The following is a 7,493-nucleotide window of genomic DNA, read 5'->3' on the forward strand; positions in this document are numbered from 1 at the left end:
AGTAGCCGTGGGGTGTGCCTAACCAGACCTAGACACCTCAACACAGCCGGAGAACTAAATATCCCTAAAGGTACCTTCACACATAACGATATTGTTAACGATATCGTTGCTATTTGTGACGTAGCAACGATATCGTTAATGAAATCGTTATGTGTGACAGCGACCAACGATCAGGCCCCTGCTGGGAGATCGTTGGTCGCTGAATAAAGTCCAGAACTTTATTTCGTCGCTGGACTCCCTGGAGACATCGCTGGATCGGCGTGTGTGACACCGATCCAGCGATGTCTTCACTGGTAACCAGGGTAAACATCGGGTAACTAAGCGCAGGGCCGCGCTTAGTAACCCAATGTTTACCCTGGTTACCATGCTAAAAGTAAAAAAAAACAAACAGTACATACTTACCTACAGCTGTCTCTCCTCCAGCGCTGCGCTCTGCACTCCTCCTGTACTGGCTGTGAGCCGGAAAGCAGAGCGGTGACGTCACCGCTCTGCTTTCCGGCTCCCAGACAGTACAGGAGGAGAGCAGAGAAGCAGAGCGCAGCGCTGGAGGACAGACAGCGGTAGGTAAGTATGTACTGTTTGTTTTTTTTTACTTTTAGCATGGTAACCAGGGTAAACATCGGGTTACTAAGCGCGGCCCTGCGCTTAGTTACCCGATGTTTACCCTGGTTACCGGCATCGTTGGTCGCTGGAGAGCGGTCTGTGTGACAGCTCTCCAGCGACCAAACAGCGACGCTGCAGCGATTCGGATCGTTGTCGGTATCGCTGCAGCGTCGCTAAATGTGAAGGGGCCTTAAAGATAGAACTAGGAAAACTCTCTTGCCTCAGAGTAGACCCCCAAAGGATAGGTAGCCCCCCACAAATAATGACTGTGAGTAGGAGAGGAAAAGACATACGCAGACAGAAAACAGGGATAAGCAAAGGAGGCCACTACTTCCTAGATAGAAAAGGATAGTACAGGATACTATGCGGTCAGCATAAAACACTACAAAATATCCACAGCAGAAAAATACAAAAACTCCACCACCTAACTAAAGATGTGGAGAGTATATGTTAGGAGTCGAGTTTCCTCTGCTGCACAGGGGGAATCTCGATCCGTGTCTGCTGCGGTCTCCCATTCGGTATCGGCCGCAGTGGGCTCTGCTCAGCAGAGACGTCGCTCCCAGCGTCTCGCTGGGGCTGATTCGGTGCATAGGGTCACTACTGCCTTTCCTGGCTTTCCTATGGTACCCTGCACTGATCTGCGGCGAGCGAGGCTCTCTGGGACTAAGTCCTTGTTTACTCACACTGAGCATGCCTAGGGCAGGGTCTCCCATTGGAGGTCGAGGGCCACATGTTCGGTCACATGCTCAGGTGCTGCAGTACATTCCATTGGTCCTTCTGGAAGGTCCTGAAAGGGCAAAACATGCTCAGGTACTGCAGCACTTTCCATTGGTCCTTCTGGAAGGTCCTGAAAGGGCAAAAACTTCAGTAGCAGCTTCCTGTGCTGCAACTATATAAACTGCGCATGACCGCACGGCCATGCGCTAGTATCGTCTTTTGCTATATGCTTTGCGCCAATGTGGTCATGTGTTTGTATGTCTTCAGGGACCCGGCTGAAATAAGCCCCTAGAATGCTGGCACCTCCGGCGAGGAGATTGTGTATAAGTGTGTTCAGGGACCCGGCTGAAATAAGCCCCTAGAATGCTGGCTCCTCCGGCGAGGAGATTGAGTATGCATGCATGACCACTCACTGCTCACATCTGGGTAGTTGGCCTGTGCCTCTGTGAAAGTCTAACAGGGCACAGAGCTCACCTCTCGTGGTTACTCTGTGAGGCTAACAGAGTTAGTATATACCGCCATATAGAGCCGCCATTATTTAGCAGCAGGTACTTTCCTGCACGGTGGATCCCAGGTTGCGAACGCACCAATTCCTTTTAATAAACAATATATTTGGTGCGTTCCGCCAACCCTAACAGTATACTAGTGCCAGGATCTGGCTAAGTAATGGCGGATGAACAGCGATTGCAGGGGTACATCCAGCTGCTGGAGGGCCGGTTGGCGTCTCTTGAGTGAGCAACCTCGGCGGTGGATGTTACCGCAATAGCTGTTCAGGCTGCTAGCGTGGATGCAGCAGCTTTACCCACTGCCACCTCTGTTCCGACCCTATCTCACCTTCCTTTGCCTGAGAGATACTCTGGGGACAGTAAGTCCTGTAGGGGTTTCGTGAGCCAATGTGGTATACACCTCGAGCTTCTGGCTGCACGTTTCCCTACTGAGCGGGCAAAGGTGGGATTCATAATCTCTCTCCTGTCGGACAGAGCGTTGGAGTGCGCTACGCCGCTGTGGGAGCGCAACGATCATGTGGTGCGGAGTGTTCCTAGGTTTCTGGACACTCTGAAACAGGTCTTTTTAGGACCTCAAGTCACCCATGATACAGCGCTCCAACTGCTGGCTTTGACTCAGGGATCAACCATGGTCAGCCATTTTGCTGTTCACTTCCGGACATTAGCGTCTGAGTTGGAATGGCCAGATAAAACCCTCATTCCCGTATTTTGGAGGGGGCTGGCTGACCATGTGAAGGACGCTTTGGCCACTAGGGAGATTCCCTCCACACTGGAGGAGCTCATAGCCGTATCTACTCGTATTGACCTCCGTTTTAACGAGCGGAGGTTGGAGCGAGCCCAGTGTAGGCAGAGGTTTCGGCTGGCTCCCACCTTCGCCAAACCTTTGGAATCTCCAGTCCAGGCATCCGCGTCACATGAGGCCTTAGAAGTGACACGAGTGGGATCCAAGTCTCAGTCTGCCCGTGCACCTAAGGTCCGTCATGTTTGCCAGCAGTCAGGACATCTTGCCTCCAAGTGTCCTCAGCGGTCGGGGAAACGTCAGCGTCTAGTGGCAGTTGGAGGAGGAACACTAGACACGGCGACGTTTGCCTCAAAGTTGTCCTTCAAGGGGACAATTACCATAGGCCCATCCACTCTTATGGTCGAGCTATGCGTGGATTCTGGGGCAGAGGGTAACTTTATGTCTTCCGCTTTTGCCCAGCGTCACGCAATACCCTTGGTGATGCTCGCCAAGCCGGTAACCGTTCGAGTGGTAAATGGGTCAACACTACCTTCACAGATTACCCACCAAACCATTCCTTTCACGCTATCTGTGTCTCCATCACATCAGGAGATAATCTCCCTATTAGTCATTCCTGAGGGAATTGATGAGGTCCTGTTGGGGATACCATGGCTTAACTACCATTCTCCTCATATTGAGTGGTCCTCTGGGAGAATTTTGGGTTGGAGTAAATCTTGCGAGGGTAGATGTCTGAGGGAGTGCGTTCAGATTGCTACTACACAGGTACCCGCAGATCTTTCCTCTCTCCCCAAGCACTATTGGCCCTATGCAGACGTGTTCTCCAAAAGAGCTGCGGAGACCCTTCCGCCTCACCGCCCCTATGACTGTCCTATTGACCTCTTGCCTGGTGCTGAGCCTCCCCGGGGTCGAGTCTATCCGTTATCTCTCCCGGAGACGGAGGCAATGTCCCAGTAGATCCAGGAGAATCTGGCAAGAGGATTCATTAGGAAGTCAATGTCACCGGCAGGGGCAGGGTTCTTCTTCGTAGAGAAGAAGACTGGAGACTTACGTCCATGCATAGACTACAGGGGTCTTAACGCCATCACCGTTAAGAACAAGTACCCACTACCCCTGATATCTGAGCTTTTTGATAGGCTATGGGGAGCGAGGGTATTTACAAAGTTAGATCTGCGGGGTGCTTACAACCTGATTCGCATCCGTGAGGGGGATGAATGGAAGACGGCTTTTAACACCAGGGATGGGCACTATGAATATCTGGTGATGCCCTTCGGGCTCTGTAATGCCCCAGCCGTTTTCCAAGACTTTGTGAACGACATCTTCCGGGATATGCTCACCACCTCGGTCGTAGTCTATCTGGATGATATTCTCATCTTCTCTCCAGATATTGACTCCCATCGGAGAGATGTTCGCAAAGTCTTCGACCTCTTACGGGCAAACTCCCTCTACGCCAAGTTGGAGAAGTGTGTGTTTGAGCAGGAGTCCTTGCCTTTCCTTGGTTATATCATCTCTGCCCAGGGTTTGGCTATGGATCCTGCCAAGCTACAGGCTGTAATGGACTGGCAAGAACCCCATTCTCTTAAAGCGGTGCAGCGCTTTATGGGGTTCATTAATTACTATCGCCAGTTCATTCCACACTTCTCAACTTTGGTAGCTCCCTTGGTTGCCCTCACCAAGAAGGGAGCAAATCCCAAGTTGTGGTCAGAGGAGGTCTCCAAAGCCTTTCTCTCGATCAAGTCACACTTCGCTAGCGCTCCCATCCTACATCGCCCCGATGTTCATAAGCCATTTATCTTGGAGGTGGATGCCTCATCCGTTGGTGCTGGAGCAGTCCTTTTCCAAAAGGATGCTCAAGGTCGGAAGCATCCTTGCTTCTTCTTCTCCAAGACCTTCACACCAGCGGAGAGGAATTATTCCATCGGGGACAGGGAGTTGCTGGCCATGAAGTTGGCTTTTTCGGAGTGGAGACATCTCTTGGAGGGAGCTCGCTTTCCCTTCCAAGTCTTCACTGACCACAAGAACTTGGTGTATCTTCAAACGGCCCAGCGGCTGAATTCTCGCCAGGCTAGATGGTCCCTGTTCTTCTCCCGGTTCCATTTTACTCTTCATTTCCTCTCCGGGGAGAAGAACGTTCGTGCTGACGCTCTCTCCCGCTCCGTGGTGTCATCGGAGGAGGAGGAGGAGGAGCCTCGGCTTATTGTCCCTTCTGAGAGCCTGAGAACTGTAGCTCCGGTTTCGCTAGAGTCTGTGCCCCCGGGCAAGACTTTCGTACCAGTTAACTTGCGACCGGAGGTTCTCTCTTGGGCTCACTCCTCCAGAGTGGGTGGGCATTTTGGGATCAAGAGGACATCTGAGCTTCTGGCGAGAACATACTGGTGGCCGCATGTGGCCCGAGATGTCAAGGACTATATTCAGGCGTGCGTTTCTTGCGCCCAGAATCGGTCTCCTCGGCAACGGCCTGCTGGGTTGCTTTACCCTCTACCGGTGGCAGACAGGCCCTGGGAGATGGTTGGGATGGACTTTGTGGTGGGTCTACCCAAGTCGCGTGGCTGCTCCATTATTTGGGTTGTCACCGACCACTTCTCCAAGATGGTGCATTTGGTGCCGCTTCCTCGGTTACCCTCAGCACGGGCCTTGGCGGTCTTTTTCATTAAGCACGTTTTCCGTTTGCATGGTATGCCTGATAAGATTGTCAGCGATCGGGGTCCCCAGTTCGCATCTCGGTTTTGGAGAGAGCTCTGCCGTTTACTCAGCATAGAGTTAAACCTCTCCTCTGCATACCATCCCGAGACGAATGGGTTGGTGGAGAGAACCAACCAGACTCTGGTGACATATTTGCGACATTTCGTCTCTGCTAGGCAGGATGACTGGGCATCTTTGCTACCTTGGGCGGAATTTGCCCTGAACAACACCGTAGCCGATTCCACTGGTCAAACTCCTTTTCTCCTTAATTACGGCCAGCATCCACGTGTCCCTGTGCCCATGCCCGTGTCATCCACCGATTCTAGGGTGGCAGACTGGGCGGTGGAGGCACGTGACATCTGGGACCGCACACGGGATGCCATCCGGGCCTCGAAGGAGAGAATGAGGGTTTTGGCTGATACACACCGGCGCCTCGCTCCGGTCTTTGCTCCTGGCGACTTAGTGTGGCTCTCCGCCCGTAACATCAGGCTGCGAGTTGAGTCCACTAAGTTTGCTCCTCGCTACATTGGCCCGTTTAAGGTTCTGGAACAGGTCAACCCTGTGGTCTACCATTTGGCTATTCCTCCACGCCTTGGTATCACCGATACTTTCCACGTTTCCCTCTTAAAGCCCGTTCATTTGTCCCGGTTTTCCGAGTCATCTGCTGGGACATCGGGTTCATCCACGGATGAGTTTGAGGTGAATGCTATTGTGGGGTGCAAGGTGGTACGTGGCAAGAAATTTTATCTGGTGGACTGGAAGGGTCACGGCCCAGAGGATAGAACCTGGGAGCCTGTGGAGCACATTCGGGCTCCGCTGCTTATCGCAGCTTTTGAGCGTAGTGAGGCTCAAGGAGGGGGGGCCCTAGGAGGGGGGGTAATGTTAGGAGTTGAGTTTCCTCTGCTGCACAGGGGGAATCTCGATCCGTGTCTGCTGCGGTCTCCCATTCGGTATCGGCCGCAGTGGGCTCTGCTCAGCGGAGACGTCGCTCCCAGCGTCTCGCTAGGGCTGATTCGGTGCATAGGGTCACTACTGCCTTTTCTGGCTTTCCTATGGTACCCTGCACTGATCTGCGGCGAGCGAGGCTCTCTGGGACTAAGTCCTTGTTTACTCACACTGAGCATGCCCAGGGCAGGGTCTCCCATTGGAGGTCGAGGGCCACATGTTCGGTCACATGCTCAGGTGCTGCAGTACATTCCATTGGTCCTTCTGGAAGGTCCTGAAAGGGCAAAACATGCTCAGGTACTGCAGCACTTTCCATTGGTCCTTCTGGAAGGTCCTGAAAGGGCAAAAACTTCAGTAGCAGCTTCCTGTGCTGCAACTATATAAACTGCGCATGACCGCACGGCCATGCGCTAGTATCGTCTTTTGCTATATGCTTTGCGCCAATGTGGTCATGTGTTTGTATGTCTTCAGGGACCCGGCTGAAATAAGCCCCTAGAATGCTGGCACCTCCGGCGAGGAGATTGTGTATAAGTGAGTTCAGGGACCCGGCTGAAATAAGCCCCTAGAATGCTGGCTCCTCTGGCGAGGAGATTGAGTATGCATGCATGACCACTCACTGCTCACATCTGGGTAGTTGGCCTGTGCCTCTGTGAAAGTCTAACAGGGCACAGAGCTCACCTCTCGCGGTTACTCTGTGAGGCTAACAGAGTTAGTATATACCGCCATATAGAGCCGCCATTATTTAGCAGCAGGTACTTTCCTGCACGGTGGATCCCGGGTTGCGAACGCACCAATTCCTTTTAATAAACAATATATTTGGTGCGTTCCGCCAACCCTAACAGTATATCTGCGACTCCAGCGAATTCAACTAGACTGAGAACAACAACAGGCACAGTCTAGCAGGAACAAAATAGAAACAAGATCAGCACAAAAAATAAACACACAGCCGTGTGCCTAAAAAAAGAAGCAAACACTTATCTTTGCTGAGATGGCAGCAAGCAGGAGAGGCCAGGCAGAGGAGCAACACTTCCAAAGGATCATTGACTACTGGCAAGGACTAATGAATCCTGCACAGCTAAATACCCCAGTCAGAATTGCAATTAGCCGAAACACCTGTCCAAGACTGCTGCTCAGGAATAACTGCATTACCATCAACAACCACCGGAGGGAGCCCAAGAGCAGAATTCACAACAGTTTTTACTCCGCTTTTTTCCGCTAATGTCTGTTGACTTTGTAGACAGATATCCTGGTGTGGGCGGGGTTAGCTTTCTCAGCTCTGCTGCATTGCTAAATCTAAAAGC

Source organism: Ranitomeya imitator, chromosome 3 (assembly GCF_032444005.1).
Source record: "Ranitomeya imitator isolate aRanImi1 chromosome 3, aRanImi1.pri, whole genome shotgun sequence".
In the NCBI taxonomy this organism is placed as follows: Eukaryota; Metazoa; Chordata; class Amphibia; order Anura; family Dendrobatidae; genus Ranitomeya; species Ranitomeya imitator.